Source organism: Oryctolagus cuniculus, chromosome 6, assembly GCF_964237555.1.
Source record: "Oryctolagus cuniculus chromosome 6, mOryCun1.1, whole genome shotgun sequence".
NCBI lineage: Eukaryota > Metazoa > Chordata > Mammalia > Lagomorpha > Leporidae > Oryctolagus > Oryctolagus cuniculus.
This window is the reverse complement of record NC_091437.1, coordinates 4140062-4159507: the sequence shown is the minus strand read 5'-3', so window position 1 is coordinate 4159507 and position 19446 is coordinate 4140062. Positions and strand designations below refer to the sequence as shown.

The 19446-nt window shown below is 46.2% G+C and overlaps 1 protein-coding gene and 1 pseudogene across 4 annotated transcripts in view; one reads left to right on the top strand and one right to left on the bottom strand.

Annotated features, from left to right (window-relative positions):
• Positions 1-19446, top strand: part of MCC (MCC regulator of WNT signaling pathway) — a 446323-nt gene that overhangs the window by 195507 nt on the left and 231370 nt on the right. The window lies entirely within an intron of this gene.
• Positions 16072-17614, bottom strand: LOC103345120 (DET1 homolog pseudogene; annotated as a pseudogene).

Below are 19446 nucleotides of genomic sequence, written 5' to 3'. Positions count from 1 at the left end.
GATTACGGAAACCGGGATGATGAAAGTATTTATACTTAATGAGTCCAATAACCCAGTGTTAGGCCCATCAGAGGATTCGTATAAACTTGACTGAATGAAGGGAAATAGCTTCCAGGGTGCTGGTCTTGCCTCAGTTTTGTTAACCAATCAGAGCTTTTTAGTTATATGAAATTATTCCAGCTTACCATAGCTGCTTGCCTGTTAGAGTTAGACTGTCGATAGCGTGTTAGGGGAAGGGGGACTGGAGCCGTTTCCAGTGTGTGGAATTTGGTTTGTGCTCCACTCCAACTGCCACTGCACATTGTGCCCAGCATCGAAGCTGCCCTGGGCAGTAGGTGCCACCTGACAGCACATGTGAAGGGAGTCCCCCGTGACCTGGAGGCCTCCCTGGCTTCTGTGCTGGGCAGCTCTGCCTTGCTGAAACCGTCTCTTCCTCTGGACACCAGTCATCCATGCATAGCGCAGGCCTGGGAGGGTGGGAAAGGAGACAGAACAGAGCCTGTTTCATGGTGTTGTGCGGCTATCCTCCCTGAGCCGAGTTGCTTTCAAGTCCTTGACTCCGTGTCAGGAATGAGTTCAAGGAGATGTCAAGGTGTACAAGGAAGCAGGATCCATTGAAAGGGATAGAATGCACTCAGGGGGCTGGCACTGGGGCACAGTAGGTTAATCCTCCACCTGTGGCGCCAGCATCCCATATGGGCGCTGGTTCGAGTCCTGGCTGCTCCTCTTCAGATCCAGCTCTCTGCGGTGGCCTGGGAAAGCAGTAGAAGACCCAAGTCCTTGGGCCCCTGCATCATGTGGGAGACCCGGAAGAAGCTCCTGGATCCTGGCTTCTGGCTTCAGATCTGCGCAGTTCCGGCCATTGAGACCATTTGGGGAGTGAAGCAACGGTTAGAAGACCTTTCTCTCTGCGTCTCCCTCTCACTGTCTATAAGTATACCTCTCACATTTTAAATAAATAAAATCTTCAAAAAAAAAAAAAAACAACCCACCGGAGTGCAAGAAACTTCTCTTGGTGAGAAAGGAAGGACGTCCTGTAGATTAGGGGGTGGTCCCCTAACTGGAATATTCAAAGGAGCTGTAGTGTGGGTGGGGCTTGTATTCCTCCCTTCTTTGCCCATTTTTGGAAATTTTGGAAGCGTCATGGCGTCTCCACAGAGGACTGGAACACATGCATGGTCATCTCTAGGGAGGTGTCTGGGAGTCTCACGCTTGACGGGGAGTGAGGCTCAGGTGCGTGATGGGGAGTGGGTGTGCTGAGCCTGCACTCTTGTTACGTGTTTCCAGCCAGTGCACTGGGAAGGGGCTGGGTTTGAGGTGCCCGTGTTTGGGGGTGCTGCTGGCAGTCCTTGGCTTTGCCTCACTGAGCAGGTACCTGTCTATTCAGAAGGGCTTCCTCACCTGTCCAGCACTGCTCACCGTTTCTTCCGTCATCCAGTTCATTGTGGAGGAGGAGATTCCTGATTTTTGTTACTGTGACCATCTCTGTCGTGTGATTGGCAGTTTGTTGCTTCCTGTAATTTAATCACAGAATGCTCATCTTGGGTGCAGCTGACTGGTTGGCACCGCCATGTGCAGTTTTCCTCTTCCCCAAAAGTCATCTTGTGCTTCTCCACCCCCACACCCACGTGCTTCACTGCGCGGCCTCATCCCGTTTCTCATGTGTGCCTTTTGTAGCATCTTCAGTGACTGGGGTGTCTAGCACTTTGTGTGTATTTCTGCTGCCCTTCTCTGACACCAAGTGTAAAATCAGAAAATCGAAGGTGATCCAGTTGAAGAAGGCCCTGTGATGTGGAAGGCATGGCTCAGGGTAAAGCTCGGAACCCCTGACTCCCAGTTTTAAATAAACTTGACTGAGAGCCCTGAATCGGGAGGACTCCGGGTTCCCTTAGGTGGTACACTGCAGTTGCTGATGGAACTGCTCCTGGGGGGAAGGACACATTCATGGCGTCCCTGCCCGTTACTAGGGATGAGCACTCATTCAGTAACGGGTCAGGAGTTGGTGTCCCGCTTTGGAGAAAATGCTGCTTCTCTCTTCGCACTACAAAAATCTGTGCTCTCTCTCCTTCAACCTCTCCTACTGTCTGATAAATTCATTGGATTCAGAGGCTGTTCTCTTCTGTTACAGAAAGTAACTGGTAGTTTTATCCTTAGTTCAGTAATGTTTTCATGTTGGCGAAACAGTCATGCTCATTAAAGCTTTTACATTGATGAAATAGTAACGAATAATAGTGACTTATTTCAACTATTGCTTGCTCTGTTTCTTTCTTTTAAAGATTTATCTATTAGAAGGTTAGAGTTACAGAGAGAAGACACATACACAGGGAGAGGGAGAAAGACAGAAACAGAAACAGAAAGAAAAATATCTTCAGTCTACTAGTTCACTCCCTAAATGACCACAACGGCTGGGACTGGGCCAGGCCGAAGCCAGGAGGCAGGAGTTTCCTGTGGATCGCCCACATGGGTGCAGGGGCCCAAGCACTTGAGCTGTCTTCTGCTGCTTTTCCAGGTGCACCAGCAGGGAGCTGGGCTGGAAGTAGAGCAGCTGGGACTTGAACTTGGTGCCCATATGGATGTGGGCGTCACAGGGGCAGCTTACCGCTGTGCTCCATTTCTCAAGTCTCCTTTGCTGGCAGCCTCAAGGGTCAGTGTCTGCCTGGCTGATGCTGTTGCATTGCTGTGATTCTGCACTGTGTATCCACTTGGAAGTTAGTGGTTTTGTTAGTTTGAGGTTAAAAATGGAAATGAATGAAGGAGAGCAAAAGAAAAACCTTTCTAGATATGATAGAGTAGTGTACCATAATTCATTCACACAAGTGTTCACCTGCAATCTGAGCATTATCATATCCACTTTTTAAAAGAATAATTACAGTATTTTGTTGAAGGAATAGGCTCATAAATCCCCAAAAGCTAATTATGTTTTGTGACTGGTGTTGCTTGAATTCTGATGAGCTTATTCCTATTTCTAAGTTAACTACTGAAAAAGGAAATACTTCTGAACATGGACAAGTATGTCTTGGTAATTAGAAATTACAGAGAAAGAAATAGTGATATTTTGTTATTAAAAGGGTTTTCTATTACTTGGTTTTACTAAAATGAACATAGTAGAGCCAAATTTTAAATTGATGAAAGCAATTAAATTGCTTCTATTTTATCTGTCAGGATAAGGGAAATTAGGGAGAGATATCAACCAGCTTGTATTTGTAGGGTCACCTGAGATTAAAAAAAGACCATACATGCTTATGTAGAGGATGGTTAGCATTTGGAAGTCACCAGCAGGAGGTAGGTGTTTGGCCTGACAGTTAGGACCCCTGCCTCCTGCTTCAGAGTACGAGTGCCTCCCAGTTAGGGCTTCAGACTCAGGTTCCTAACAGCACAAACCCTGGGAGATGGCAGTGATGACTCAAGTAACTGGGGCCCCTCAACCCGAATGGGAGACCTGAATTGCGTTCCTGGCTCCTGGTTTTGGTCTCAGCTCAGCAGGCATCTGGGCAGTGAACCTGCAAATGGGAGCTGTATTCTGTCTTGCCTCAAATAAATACAATTAAGCAATTTTTAAAAAAATCACCAACAGAACAAAGACTGTGTCACTACACCTGTGGCGTTAGAGATTATAGCACAGGTTCACATTTGAGTGCTTACTGTGTGCCTGGTGTGATGAGGAACTTGAAACAGATTACATAGCTTTCCACAGTAACATAGGAAATGAAAGAGCCTCAGAATAACAAATATCAGTCACCCCCACACACACCAAAAGAAGGGCAAAGGGCAAGAAAAGATAAACTATAGGCAAGCTAAAGCTAGGCAGGCTTAAATTTTTAATAGAGAGAACTGACCCTAAAGTGACTATACCTGTTGAGTTATTCCATCTTTTGAGCAGATGTTCTTGTTTGGGTCCCTGTTAGGGTAACCAGCCATGTTTGCCTAGGGATTTCAGTGTAAGAGCTGCAGTAGTCCTGAGCCAACCAGGGTGGTTGGTCAGTGTATGTCTCGTGTCGACACCCAGTTTGGTTTCTCTCTTCACGCTGGGATATCCTTCACTAAAGTGAAGATGAACGGTCATCTTTTTTATAAACCGAGTCCCTCATCTCTGGTTGTTGTCTGCTCCTTCCGGGCTTGAGCCTGGAGACCTCACTTTGTACAGTGTTGTTTACGTGCCCAGTGATTTGTGAATCAGTTCTGGGTGATGGTGGGAAGGATGAAAACCGAGCTCTTGTTGATAAGGAAACTGAGTCAAGCAAAGGAAGAGTTATTTCCTGTGGCCACAGGAATCCAAAGCAACCAAGTCAGCATTACCTGCTAGGATTCTGTGCTTAGAAATGTAAACACACTTGATCGTTGAAGGGTCTAATTCTGAGGTGTACTGCTGTAATCAATGGCTTGCTTCAATTGCTTAGTTAAGCTAGATGAACTGATGGAAAATTAAATGAAGCAAACATTTTTATCCTTGTCCTGGCAAACGGTTCATTTTCCCCAAGGAGAGATTAAGCCCATATGTGCGAACATTTTATTTGCACATTGGTTTGGTTTTTGCAAGGAGATTTAAGAGGTAAAGTGAAATAGTTATCTAAATGTCGAAGGCTTTTCTTACCCCGAGGCTGGTGGTGTGCGGGCCGTTTGATTTAAAGAGAAAAACCATTACGAGTTCCTCGGGAGGTCGCAGGCCTGGGAATGGGGGTGTAGCTCAGGTCACGTGAAATTTCTGTTGGTCCACTCTCAGCAGAAGCTTCTGCTTCACCTGGGTGGGTTAAAAGTGCGGCTGGGACCTGCATCAGGACACATGAAGCGTTTTTGTATCACATTATGTGGGGTAAAGGGTGTCCAGTCAGATATGGGTGGGTGCCAGAAGGATGATGATTGGTGTTTTGGGAGTGTGGAACGGTTTTTAAGTTATATTTCTTAAGGAAATAAAGGCAGAGAGAAAGAGAGATTGCTTTTTTTTTTCTTTATGATTATTTATTTGAGTGGTACAGTTACAGAAAAGAGAGAGGGAGAGACAGAAAGGTCTTCCATCTCCTGGCTCACTCCCCAAATGGCTTTTTTTTTTTTTTAAAGGTTTATTTATTTACATGAAAGAGTTAGAGAGAGAAGGAGAGGCAGAGAGAGAGAGAGGTCTTCCATCCACTGGTTCACTCCCCAGTTGGCCGCAACAGCTGGAGCTGCACTGATCCGGAGCCAGGAGCCAGGAGCCAGGAGCTTCTTCTGGGTGGGTACAGGGGCCCAAGGACTCCATTGGCCATCTTCCATTGCTTTCCCAGGCCATAACAGAGAGCTGGGTTGGAAGTGGAGCAGCCGGGTCTTGAACCAGTGCCTATATGGGATGCTGGCACTGCAGGTGGTGGCTTCACCCGCTACACCACAGCGCCGGCCCCAAGCCTGGACTTTTTATGTATTTTATGTTCCCCATCCTTCCCCCAGCACTGCCCAGGGGACTGGACTGAGTACTTTATTTTCTCATCCTCTATTTTGTATGATTCCTTTTTCATAAACACCTCAGTGGATTTGATGTGTACTTCTAGTGAATATGGGATTCTGTCTGTGAAAGGCTGAGGCAGTGACAGAGATCAGCTTTGCCCCGGGTTCTGCTGTGAACCGCCCATGCTCGGATACCCTGCGCCAGGGACATGAAAGTGAGTAGCCACCTTCCCAATGACTGACTCCTAGTACTATTACATTTCTAATAACTAGGCTTGCTGAAGAAAAGATGCATTGAAACTGCAAAAGAGGGAAAGTTCATTTGTCTTGCATAAATGGCAAAAACAATTATTCTAATGCGGAAGTAACAGCGCATTCTAGATCTAGCGCCCTACTTCAGATACTCTTCTATTTTGCATCCTAAAATCTGTTTTAAACAATGTTCAGAAGCCCAACTGTTCCTTTCTCTTCTCCCAAAACATTTTCTTATGCTCTCTTCCTTCTTTTTGGAGATGTGAATTATTTGTGTTTTGTATATGTTTTAGAATTCGAACGATGCCTTCCTGTTTTGCCTCACCTCTGAAAGGCGTCTTGCAGTGGCAAAAGCAATGAAAGCAGGCGGCCAGGGTGTTCTTTGCCACCTTGTAGTGCTGGTTTCTCTGCCCTTCTCCTGATTGCTGCTCTGACATTCCCATGACGATGACTGAAGGCAGCTGAACTAGATAAATTAGGTCCTTTATCACCAAATGAAAAGCCATTGACATTTTAGCAGTGCTAAACTCATTAACAGTTTTAGCGGGAGTCCTGCTTTTAGCAAAGCTCCATCCAGGGCTTGTGACTGTAGGTTGGGGAAGATAAAGACCTTACTCCTCATTAGCAAGTGCAATAAATGGCAAGCAGTTTGTGGGAGTCCCTGAATAACATTAATCAGGTTTAGAAAGCTACTACAATATAATCATTTGTTTTGATGTCACTGAGGAAAAAACCACATTGTTCTAGAGTTACAAACAAACTGCCTTTTGAAAGTGTTATTGCTGTAGTAGCTAAACGCAGGAGATAGGAGTTTCATCACATGGGCATTCTTCTGCACTGGGGTCCAGTGGCCCCTGTTCCGCACAGTAAAAGACCCAGTCTTCCCTTGAGAGAGGTCCCAGGGTGCTCCTGTGGCTGCTGGCTCTGTAGTCAGGGTGATTATTGAGCCCGCCTCCCTCCAGGTGGCAAAGCTGCTCTGACTTTGTTTTTCCCCCGTCTTCTCTGTCAGTGTTTTTCCCCCTGTCTTCTCCGTCAATGTTTTTCCCCCTGTCTTCTCTGTCAGTGTTTTCCCCCTGTCTTCTCCGTCAATGTTTTTCCCCCTGTCTTCTCTGTTAAATGTTCACTTACCCTGGTATTTCCACTGCAACCTCCACCCTCTTTCATTTTTGTAACCCTCTGGTACTTCCTGTGGTACATCTTGCTTCATCCCTGCATTTTCACTTGTGTGGATTTGTCGGTCACTTGGATTGCTGCCTGTGTCTTATGCTGACCGGTCAGGATCCTGTTGACCTCTTGAAGGTGATGTGTTTTGGCAGGATTTTCTTCCCCCTTAAGCTCACTGTTCGGATGGTCTAGAGGCTCGTTAAAGCTGGTGTCCAGATAACCAAAGTTTACCAATGGTTGATTTTTTAAAAAAAACCCAGGGCAGGCATTTGGTACAGCAGTCAAGCCACCTGCTGGGATGCCCACATCTCAAGTCCAGTGCCTGGGTTTGAGTCCACACTGCATTCCGGGTTCCAGCTTCCTGCCGACTCACACCCTGGAAGGCAGTGGTGATAGATAGCTCAGGTAGCTGGCTCCCGGCTGCCTGCTGGGGACACCTGAATTGAGTTCATGGCTCCCAGGTATTTGGGTGGTGAACCACTGGAGTGAGCTCTGTTTGTATCTCTTTCTGTGTCTCAAATATATAGATTCTAAAAATTCAAGTTCCATTTCTCAAACTAAAAAAAATTTATTTTACCAATAGCTTCTGGAGTGTTAAATTAGATAGTGAATTGTCTTTCATGGCCAATAAGTTGAATGACACTTCTAACAGTATTCCAGGCATAGTGGATAGATGAGGACACACCTTCTGTAGCTATTTTAGTTGGATTTGAGCATACTGGGAGACAGGATGCAGCACTATCTTCTGTTACTTAAGTATTGAGTCAGGCCATTGTATTACGGGAGGTGGTCAGAGAAACATGATGGTTTGGAATGGTCATGGAAACCTGATGAAGGACTTGCTGTAAGCAGGAAGGAAGATTTTTGGTGGCTGTGCCGTGTGTGTGTGTGTGTGTGTGAGAGAGAGAGAGAGAGAGAGAGAGAGCTGTGAGAGACTGTGTGTGAGAGAGAGAGAGGCTGTGTATGACAGAGAGGCTTTGTGTGTGAGAGGTTTTAAGAGAGAGACTGTGAGTGTGTGCTTGCATTTGAGGGTTGACCCAATATTGTCAGCTACTCTAGGAAAAACCGTTAGAGCATTTTTAGCAGGGAGGTGGTCTGGCAGAGTGGTGCTTTGAGGAGCTGAGTTTTGGACGTCTTTGCTTCAGATTGCTTGTGTAGGGAAGATGGAGGTATGGCAGGGAGGAAAGGGGCTGAAGGCAGTGAGGTTTCAGTAACCCAGGTCTGCAAAGAGGAGGCCTTGGTGATGGTGGAAGAAGTATTGTTTGCCCAGTGACAGAATTCAGTGGGTCACCCTAGTTGCTGAAGGAAGGGCCTTAAAGGAGACAAAGATATGACTAACTTTGTTTTTTTTCTTCATTATCCATTCCACTTAATTCTATTCTACCTGAAGATCAGTTCTCTTTCAGAAGACATAACCTTTTTATGTTACATATAAATATAGGAATTCTATTTAATAATTTTATTAAGATTTAGTTCATATGCTATATAATTTATCCATGCAAAGTATACAATTCAGTGGTTTGTCGTATATTGTCAGGGCTGTGCAACACTCACCACAGTCTGGTTTTAGAACATTGTCATCAACCCACAAGAGAAGCTCCGATAGCAAGTCCCTCCTGGCCTCCCATCTTTCTAGGGATCCATGTGCCTGCAGATTGGCCTGCTGTGGGAATCGTACACAGTCAGCCTTCTATCTGTGGGATCATATCCACGGATTCAGCCTACTTCAGATGGAAGATGCTGCGGTTTCAATGTGTCCTTCGAGGATTTGACTTGAAATTTTTTGAAAAAGTTTATTGAAAGGCAGAGATACAGAGAGAGAAGAAGAGAGAGAGAGAGAGATCCTCCATCCACCGTTTCACTCCTCAAATGACTGCAACAGCCAGGGCTGAGCCAGGCCAAAGGCAGGAGCAAGGAGCCTCTTCCGGGTCTCCCACATGGGTGGCAGGGGCCCAAGGGCTTGGGCCATCCTCCGCTGTTTTCCCAGGCACATTCGCAGGGAGCTGGATCAGAAGTGGAGCGCCAGGACTTGAACCGACGCACATACGGGATTCCGCTGCTGCAGGCAGTGGTTTCACCTGCTGTGCCACAATGCTGGCTGCTACAGTAACTCGTGCAAGCAAAGAAGGTGGCACTACCTTTCTCACGTACTAAATGATGCACACCACTAGTGTCTGAGTCTGTTTCTGTCAGGGGCACCATTTCCCAGCCATCTGGTAGTCACATCAAACAAAACCTTGCCACGTACTGAGACCTGCTACATCACGGACACGCCTTGAGAACATGCTGAGGGAAAGAAGACACCACAAAAGGCCACTAGCATGTTGATAGCTTGGTATTCATGGGGCATTGGTTCCAGCACTGGTTGCATCCCATGGGCACAAAAACCTGCAGATGCTCAAGTCTTGTTAAATGGGGCGGTATTTGCATATCACCTATGCACCTTCTCCTGTATACTTTAAGTGATCTCTGGATTACTTACATTACGCAGTACTATGTTGGTAGCTGTTGTACTGTATCATTCAGAGAGTACTAATGAGGCCTGAACATGTGCAGTGCAGATGCAGTTTCTTTTCCTCAGTGTTCTCTGTAGGAGTCTGTTTTTCATTACTGTAATGAAGTACCTGAGACTGGGCAACTTCATAGAGTTTCACTTTGCTCACAGCGGTGGAGGTCATGGTGGCCACTTGGGGAGTGAACCAGTGGATGTAAGATCTCTGTCTCTGTCTCTGTAACTCTATCTTTTGAATAAATCTTGTCTTTTTTAAAGAAGAATTACTGTAAAGATAAGTTAATCTTTATGAACATTGGTTTTATATAAACTTGGAGATTTTATAGCCTATTTTGCTTAAGAAAAGATGAGTTACTGGTGTGCGGAGATAACATGTAAGCATGATTACTTTCGGGTTGATGGTGGCACGTGTGTGAACTGCCAACTGAAGATACTCTTGGGAAGTCATCCTGTAGGTGTGTCCAGGATTGGTTCCATGAGATTCTCCAGGGCAGTGCTTAGAGAGGGAGCAGAGAGCTGCAGAACCAGAGTGAGCGCGCCCTAGGATACAGGGGAGCGGCAGACCTGTTCTGCCAAAATGGTTTAATAATGTGATCATTGCTGAGTTCTCCTAATGAGCTAAATGTTGGCCAAGTCATGTCTGTGCAGGATTCTCTGACCCAGTTTATTGTTGGCCCAAGGCCACATGCTAACCGGTCACTAACTTGGGCCTTTATATTAAAAACAAAATGAAACAAAGAGAAGTACCCTGGGCTTGCAGTGTGACCTGGATTTCAGCCCGATTCTGTGACCTAATCTCTTTGTGCTCTAGGTTTTTTGTCTTCGGAAGGCAGTCCCCTATGAGAATCACTTCACAGGCAGCAAGATTTGCACAAAGGCTCTGTAAGGGCTAAGGTGCCTTTAAATGCTGGGGAGTGGTACTGTGCCATCAGCTTCCGATCCCTCTTCCAAATAAATACAAGACAAGTCAGATGGAAAATACCAGGGATTTCCCAAGGACTGACTCTGTGGCAAGCCTAGCTATGTTGTGTAATACATATGTATCGTATAATTGATTGTTGCTGGGTAAGCGCTTTGGAAAGAGGCTATCTAGTCTGAATTTCTTTCCTGTGTGTGTGTTTTCTTTTCCCCAGAAGTGGTGTAGTGGTTGAGCTGTGTGTGCTGAGAATGGACAGGAGTATCAAGCAAAAGTAACTATAGAGCCAAGGTAGAGGTTGATCTAAGCGAGGATAAAAGTTCAAGAAGAACCATTTAAAAAAGAACATAAATTTTTTGTTTGTTTGTTTGTTTTTGTTTTTTAAGCTGAAATTTGGCTCGGGCCCTGGGATTTAATGAAAGTTGAAATCAGGTGCCTGAGTCTGCCCCATAGCATGAGGGTCTTCTGAGAGCTGTCTTTGCACAGAGCCTCGTTACCCCCTCCTATGTTGATATTGTTTGTTTTCCCTACCTCTGTTACAGCAGGCAGCTGGATACTTGCATGTTGTCTGCCCAGGTCTCTTCCTCCTCTGTTTTCTGGGAATTGCCCTGCATTGTTTTTACTTTTACACACTCAGGCCTGTCAGCTGGACCTATGATCGGGCCTCTGGACAAGGGGAGATGGATTCTCTGGCGGTGTGTGGCTGAGGGGCTCCATCTGCAGTGAGGGGAGAAGAAAGGAGGTGTGCCCAGGCTCTTCCGCTACCCTCGGGTGCCCGGGGGTCCCTGTGTATCTGCAGAAAAGGAAAAGGGAGAAGTGTGCTTGGTTTTTTGCTTCCACTACGTCAAGTGGTTTGGGGGCGTACAACGCAAGGCACCCTAATGTAGTAGTACAAAGAAGTCCTGAGGTTTTAAGAGTTTGTATGAAGACCTGTTAGAAGGCAGAATTGTAGCATGTAGGTTGGGGGGTGAGTTCCTGAAAATGTGGACCTGTAGAGAGGGCTGTTGTGTCCTTTCTGTGTGCAGACAGTGAGGTTGGGTACATCCTGTGAGTGACAGCCTTGCTCCCACCCAGAGGGAAAAGCCTTTGCTAAGGACACCAGGTTGGGGTGGGGTAAGCCACCACAGGGTGCCTGTCCAGTGCAGCTGCTTGTCCCTGAGTTGATGTTCTGAGGGTCTGGAACACACAGAGGCATCTAAGACTCGGGCCCAAGTCTGTCTGTCTGTCTGTCTCTTTCTCTCTCTCTTTGTCATGGGCTGCATAGCGAATGTTTCTAGTTTTTCTGGTCAGATGTTTCAGTCTCAGCCACTGTTCCATGAAGCAACTAGAGACAGCATGCAGACAAATGAGCATAGCAGTGTTCCACCACACCATGATGCAAAACTGCTGAGATTTCAATTTTTTTTTTTAATTTGAAAGAGTTACACAGAGAAGGAGAGGCAGGTACAGAGAGAGAGGTCTTCCATCCACTGCTTTACTCCCCAGTTGGCCGCAACAGCTGGAGCTGCACCCATCCGAAGCCAGGAACCAGGTGCTATCTCTGGGTCTCCCATGTGGGTGCAGGGGCCCAAGAACCTGGGCCATCCTCTACTGCTTTCCCAGGCCACAGCAAAGAGCCGGATCGGAAGCAGAGCAGCCGGGTCTTGAACTGGCGCTCATCTGAGATGCCAGCACTGCAAACGGCGGCTTTACTTGCTGTGCCATAGTGCTGGCCCCGAGATTCCAACTTTACTCAAGGTTTGCGTGTCCTGAGATACTCTTTTGATTTTTTAAAAAAATCACTTAAAAATGTTAAAGTCTTGGCTTCTAGGCTGTATATGGTGGGTGGACTTGGCCATGGGCTGTAGTTCACAGACCCCTGGAGCATCCTGTGAAGCTAAGGGGCTGTCTATTTTTGAAATAGCTAAGGTGGGGGCTGGTACTGTGGCGTAGCGAGTAAAACCACCACTTGCAGTGCCGGCATCCCATGTGGGCATCAGTTTAAGTCCTGGCTGCTCCACCTCCGATCCAGCTCTCTGCTGTGGCCTGGGAAAGCAGTGGAAGATGGCCCCCCTACACCCATGTGGGAGACCCGGAAGAAGCTCTTGGCTTCAGATTGGCCCAGCTCTGGCGGTTGATGCTATTTGGGGAGTGAAACAGCAGATGGATGACCTCTCTCTCTCTCCTTCTACCTCTGCCTTTCAAACAAATAAATACATCTTTAAAAAAAGAAATACCTGAGGTGGGTGAGACAAGCCTTCATTGAGTGAGAGTCCTGGCTAGCTCAATCTTTTTATCAGCCTCACAGCACCCCTTAAGACAGTGGGCTAGTGTCTAGCCCTTGAGGTTAAAGGAAAGATTTTAAGTTAATGGAGCTGGGTTTTCTGCTGGGAGCTAATAATTTGCAGGTCAGTCTTGAGGTATGTGTGAACCCTGACAGAAGCGCTCTGCTCACTGTAGCTTTGAGGGAGGCACCATCATGCTGCTGTCCACATTTCAATAGAGAAACCAAGTCCCTTGGTAGTGGCGTGAAGCCCTGATTAGAATTACAGAGTTTAATTTTCTCATCTGTAGTTTAGCCACTGATATTTTCACATTCTCTCCTCCGTAATAGTGGAAAGATTTAAGTGTGCTGTTTTTTTTTTTTTAACTGCTTTTTTGAAGTATGGTTGACACACAGTGAGCCACACGTATTTAAGGTGTACAATTTGAGAAGTTTTGTTAGTGGGGTGTGTACATGAAGCCGTTACTGCAGTCAGGATAACCAGTGGTACTTAGCAGCCCCAGGATACCCTCTCGCCCCTCTGCATTCCTGTTCTTTGCTGTTTAAGCAGTCACTGATGTGCTTCCTCCTCTGTAGTTCTCATTTTATTGAATTACATAGAAGCATGGAACCTTTAAATATGGACTTCTTGTGTCTGACTTCTTTGAGCATAATTTTAAAATTTACCTGTGTGTTTGTATATAACAGCAAGCCATCCCTTTATTTAGTCGTATGGCTATACCACAGTTTGCTTTTTCCTCTCTTGACATATCTTTGAATTGTTTCCAGTTTCTGGTTATTTCACGGAAAGCTCTGTTCACATTTGTTTATGGCACTTTCATGGACATGTGCTTTATTTCTCTTGTGTTTGGATCCCAGTGGTGTCACTTGAAAGCTAACTGGGAGAGGCAGTGTTGCACCTAGTGGCGAGGTGCCTTAGCTTAGGACACCTGCAGCCACACCGAGTTTCAGTCCTGGCTCTACTTTTTGAGTCCAGCTTCCTGCTAATGCATACGATGAGAGGCTCCTGGTGATGGCCCAGTTGTTTGGGTCCCTGCACTCACGGGGGAGATCTGGGCTCCTGGCTTCAGCCTGGACCAGCCCTGGCTATTGTGGGCATTTTGAGGGGAAGAACCAATGGGTAGAAGACTTCTGTCTGTCTCTGTGTCTGCCTTTCAGATAAATAAAAATAATTTTTGACAAAGGTAACTGGGATCTAGTTACTTTACCTTTAGCTTTTTTTCTTTATTTTTATTTCTTTTTTTTTTAAGATTTTATTTATTTATTTGAGAAGTAGAGTTACAAATGGCTGCAATGGCCGGAGCTGAGCCGATCCGAAGCCAAGAGCCAGGAGCTTCTTCCAGGTCTCCCATGCAGGTGCAGGGGCCAAGGACTTGGGCCATCTTCCACTGCTTTTCCAGGCCATAGCAGAGAGCTGGATTGGAAGTGGAGCAGCTGGGACTACAACTGGCGCCCATATGGGATGGTGGCACTGCAGGCCAGGGCTTTAACTGCTGCACCACAGCACCAACCCCAGTTTCTTTATTAAAAAGAGAACTGTTTCTGCCTCGCAAGTTCATGATGGGGAATTAGGAAATGTATATAAATATTTGCACATAAATACTTGGTAAACAATAATGACTGCTGTTTCCTACCATCTTTTAAAGGGCATTCATTTTAGTACGAATTTTTAAACCCATACATAGTCTTCATAACGGGCATTTTCCACAAACTTTTTGAAGACCTATGTTTACATGGATTTCAAAAATTTATACAAACATTTTTAAATTCCATTTTTCAAAACTTTTTGAACTACCTTGTGCACGTAAATAATTATGAGACCAGAAAAGTGGTAGTTTTTCCCATAAAACCGAAGCCGTGAATGGTTTCTCTTGGCCGTTCCCTCTCCTTTCTGCCTGAGAGTGAACGTGATAGTTGGAGAAGGCAGAGGGGTAACATGCCCAGGGCCGTGGGGTTAGCACTACTGTTGCTGGCAGTCTTTGCAGTTTGTGCCTGTAGTCATATGCCAAAGAGCTGTGAGGTCCTGGAAGCACAGTGTATCCACGGAAGTGCGTTTCTTCAGGAAGCCTTGGGAGAATAGTCCTTTTGTTTTGCATGGACCTTGTGCTTTGTCAGAGCTCTAAGACATATGTGAAGTTGTTAGTGCTGCCAAGTGGGTGACGGATTGCTTAATCAGTTTTTCCAGGTCTTCATTGCCAGAAGGGAGATGGACACGTGGGTCTTTGAACTTTCTTTTAACAATTAGCTTTGTGTGTGCTTGCTAACATTAGTGGAAATGGATTTTAGGAGTTACCTAGCATCTTGTGTGCACTTTGTAGTAAAAGGAAGTGGCTAGTGGAAATTCCTCAAATTTTGGACACAACCCATTTGTCAGAATCTCAAAGGGCAGTGCTTTGGGGAAGAACACATACAAACATGCTGCTTTTTACCTACCCAAGACAGGGATTCCCTTCTTCCAGGCTGGTGTATTTAACTCATTTTTTTAAAGTTTAAGTTAAATTGAAAGCAGGCTTTATTGTTCCTCTTTAACTCTTAAGGATGAGCATATTTGTCCGCTTTTCCCATCAGTGTTAATATTTGGTGTTAATGAGTCTCTTTTTAAAGTTCTCTTAAAGGTATAGAACCTGCCCTAAGTGTAAGTGTTGGTTTGGTTTTATGGCAAGGAGCGCACCTCAAAAAGTTCCTGGAAATACGAAATTAAAAAAAGTTTATTTTGGTGCCAAAATGTTCGTGACCATGTTTTTTCATAATACACAATTTCCATGAACTTTTTGAAGACCGCCTCACATTTTGTCTAAAACGGAAAAACCTTAGGAAGAGATATGCAGACTTTTAGTGTAAGTGATACCTGGAGTATGTTTAAAGCATTTTTTTTATTTTTTGACAGGCAGAGTGGACAGTGAGAGAGAGAGACAGAGAGAAAGGTCTTCCTTTGCCGTTGGTTCACCCTCCAATGGCCACCGCGGCCGGCGCACCGCGATGATCCGAAGCCAGGAGCCAGGTGCTTCTCCTGGACTCCCATGGGGTGCAGGGCCCAAGCACTCGGGCCATCCTCCACTGCACTCCCTGGCCACAGCAGAGAGCTGGCCTGGAAGAGGGGCAACCGGGACAGAACCAGCGCCTCAACCAGGACTAGAACGCGGTGTGCTGGCGCCGCAAGGCAGAGGATTAGCCTAGTGAGCCGCGGCGCCGGCCTGAATTATTTTTCTTAGCATAATGTTCTCCAATCAATCCATGCTGTCACAAAGGATAGATTTTCCTTTTTTAAAAAAAGTTAAATAGTGTTCCTTTTTTTTTAATTTAAGTAAGAAAATACCAAGACTTTATTGTTCTTGGTGTAAAGATAGCCCTGCTCATTGGAAGGTGTAACCCCTTCTTCACAGCAAGATGAGAATCAAGTGAGCTTAATTAACGCTGGGCATCCCCATAGGAGAAAGGCAAGTGGGCACAGCTCTGCCGGGCTGGAACCCAGGACGCCTGCGGCCTGGCGCCTTCTCTGGAGCCCCCTGGAAGGGGTGAGGCCTCGGCACACAGCCACATGCAGCAGCGTCACATGTGGAAGTTGGTGACGCACTCGGCATTAGTCCTCTACGCAGAAATGGCAAAAGGCTCAAAGGGGTGAGCGGTGAAGGCAACGATGTGGCTGACGGGGCCGCCGAGCAGGCCCGCCCAGATCTCAGACTTGAGCATGCCAGAGTCACGGGCATAGAACCTGATCTCAGTGACACCCACTTGTCTTAGCTGAACAGAGACAGGTCCAGATAGGGGCTGCCACTGTAGGACTGAGCACTGATGGGGAGCCGGCCCGTCCACTGGCGCACAGGCGCCGTGTGCCCCCCATACTTGGCATTGATGATGGTGTCTGAACTGTTGCTGGGTCTGCCTTGAAGTTGTTGCTGGAAGCTGAACACAGAAACTGGACCTCGCTGTTCAGGGTGGTGTTGCAGGAGAGGTTGCACAAGTTAGCAAAGAGCTCCAGAAGCTCATGCAACGTGTTCTCAATCCCAGCGACGACCTCCGTTGTCACCATGTTGTCCACAATGAAGAAGGATGCCTGGGAGGGTCTGTGACCCGCAGCGTCTCCACGTCCTCGCTCGTGGGCTTGAAGAAGAGGTGGTCTGCATCCAGGAGCTGCTGCGTCGTCCACACGCGCAGCTGCTGCAACTGGTCAGAATACTGGGAGAAGTGCCTCTTGGCCATGGCTCTGCCGTCCTGCTCTGCCCGGTGCCACAGGTACACCAGCAGGCGGTGTTTCAGGGAGTTGATGACAGGGTCCCTGAAGGGATAGGCCATGCCGGTCTGGCTGTCATGCTGCACCTCGGGCAAGACGGCCGACACGGTGAGCAGGTCGTCCTCATAGCAGAAGCGGCCGATGGTGCGCACATCCATGAAGGTGCCCTCGGGGGTCACTGGGAAGACGTGGATGATCTGCAGCACCGACAGGATGGCCAAGATGTTCTTATACAGGTGCAGCCCCGGTTGTGGGACAGGACCACCTTGTCACACTGGAGCATGCGCGTGTCACACAGACGGCCGATGTGCAGGTCCTCCGGCGGGGACTGTGGGTTGGGGGCCACTGCCTTGCTGTTGCAGTATACCTTGTGGGGGGGGGGGGGCTCGTCAGGCAGGTAGGCAGCCAGGCTCACGATGACACAGCAGCAGTTGTTGGTGAACAGGCTGCAGTTGGTGGTGACACTGGTGATGTGTAGCAAGACAAAAAGCATTCAAAGAGCTGGCCCCAGACACCAGCCTCCTCTTGGTCGCTGCCATCGGACAGGATCCTCCCCCAACCCCCCGCACCCCTGCAGCAGGTGCTGTGCTGCCTGGCAGCCCTGGTTCTCGTGGATCTCCAGAGCTCTCTGGTCTGAGGAGAAGGCGATGAAATAGCGTCCGTCAGGTGAATACTTGGGCAGGAAACACGGCGGCTTTTCCACGTTGACCGTGAGGTTGGGGAAGACGTTCGGTAGAACACGCGCACCTGGCGCCAGTGATATCCCTGCCGTGAGGAATACTGGCATTGCAGTGGCAGACTGACCTGCTGTGCCTCAGTGCCAGCCCCTGAATTTTTATCTTCTGAAAATTGACTTTTCATAGTGTTTAATAAACAATCTTAAAAATTAGTTTAAATGAATAAATGACTTTTTAAAATAGTGATTTTGGTGATGGTAAATGACAGTGGATATAGTACACATAGAAAAAGCTCTCTAAGGATGTTCAATAGTTTAAGATTGCAAAGGGCCTTGAAACCAAAAAGTTTGAAAACTGCTAGGTTAGAACTTCCGTGTTGAAAGGTTTTTTTTTAATTTTTTATCATTTATTCCTATTTCTACTCTACAATTTGTAATGAATTCATCTCTTAAGGAAAGAGTACTTGGTTAATCAGTGGAATTATTCATCTTTTTTCATCTTTGCAGAGTCATTTTGTAGTTAGAGCTTATTTATGCGTTTTGGTTGAGACTTGGCTTTTCTAGAAATATTTACCTGAGTAAAATGGTGCTTGCAGTAGTGCCTAGTACAGTGTTAGACATACAAAGTAGCTTCACTTTCATTATGATGGAAGCCAGCCTGTTCTGGGGGTTGGAATCACCCTAAAGGGAGAAATGATAGCCCTGAGTTTACCCCGTCTCCCTGCCTCCACCATTGTAAGATGATTATGGAGATAAAGAAACAGTGATTTCACAGCTGTCTTTGCCAGTGACTTTTGACACTTATGAAGAGCAAAATGCTTTCCAATTAATTTTGTTTTCTTTGTTAAATGATAATGGGTCTTTAAATGTGGTAGGAGTGGAGGTGGAGTCTGTCACTGACTTCCTGTGTTTTCAAAGGCCACCTTCTATGGGATTAGAAGTCAGGGATCTCAGAATAATATTTAGAGTTTGGCTAAATGAGAAAGTGTTTGTGATTCTTTTTTTTTATTTAAGTGTTGTAATTGGAGTTCACCTGGAGCAATGGGGGCGTCTTAGAAATGGCAGAATAAAAAGTAAATGTCGTTATCTGTACTGGAGATGTTTTGGATTGATTTGGAGGTGGAGGAGTATCTTCTAAGAGATAATCGATTTGCTGTCAGTTATTACAGGGTATTTAACAATGGGGTCATGTGTTTTTTTTTTTTTTGTCTTCTTGCTATTGTAAATCATAAAAATGTGGGTGGTTTTAAAATAAAACATGTTTCAACCTCTTTACACATGATCTATGTACAAGTTAAGTAGATCACTTTAAGGTCTTTTGGTATAAGAATCTTAATGGAAAGCAGAAAGCATAATTATGTGGTTAAACAGAGTAGTACAGGTCTCGTTCTTCTTGTACAGCCTCTTAATTTACTGCCAAATTACTTTAAAAGTTTTACTTAGCATAATTAAGTAGAGTAAGTGATAAAGATGTATTACTTTGTGTATTTTAGATGTGTTCTCTCCTTGAGTCACAGCATTTAATAGGAACCTTTGAATTTAATTACCTCCTCTAACCTGGGTCCAGTGTGAAGACGCCCAATTAGTGCCAACACAAATTGAGTTTTTTCCACTCAGAGCTTGTAAGCAGTTCCTTTTATTTGTCCTAGTATGTTTGCTTTCAAATACTTTTTAATTTTTAAAAATTGTTTATTTGAACGACAGAGTTAGAGAGAGAGGGGAGAACTTCCATCCACTGGTTCACTCCCCAGATGGCTACAACAGCCAGGGCCGGGCCACCCCGAAGCCAGAAGCCAGGAGCTCCTTCCAGGTCTCCCACGTAGGTTCAAGGGCCCAAGTACTTGGGCCATCTTCCACTGCTTTCACAAGCACATTAGCAGGGAGCTGGATCAGAAGTGGAGCAGCTGGGACTTGAACCTGTGCCCATATGGTATGCTGGCACTGCAGATGGCGGCTTATTGCACGCCACGGCTCTGGACCCTCAAATACTTGTGTAAATAATTTTTTATTGCAAAGG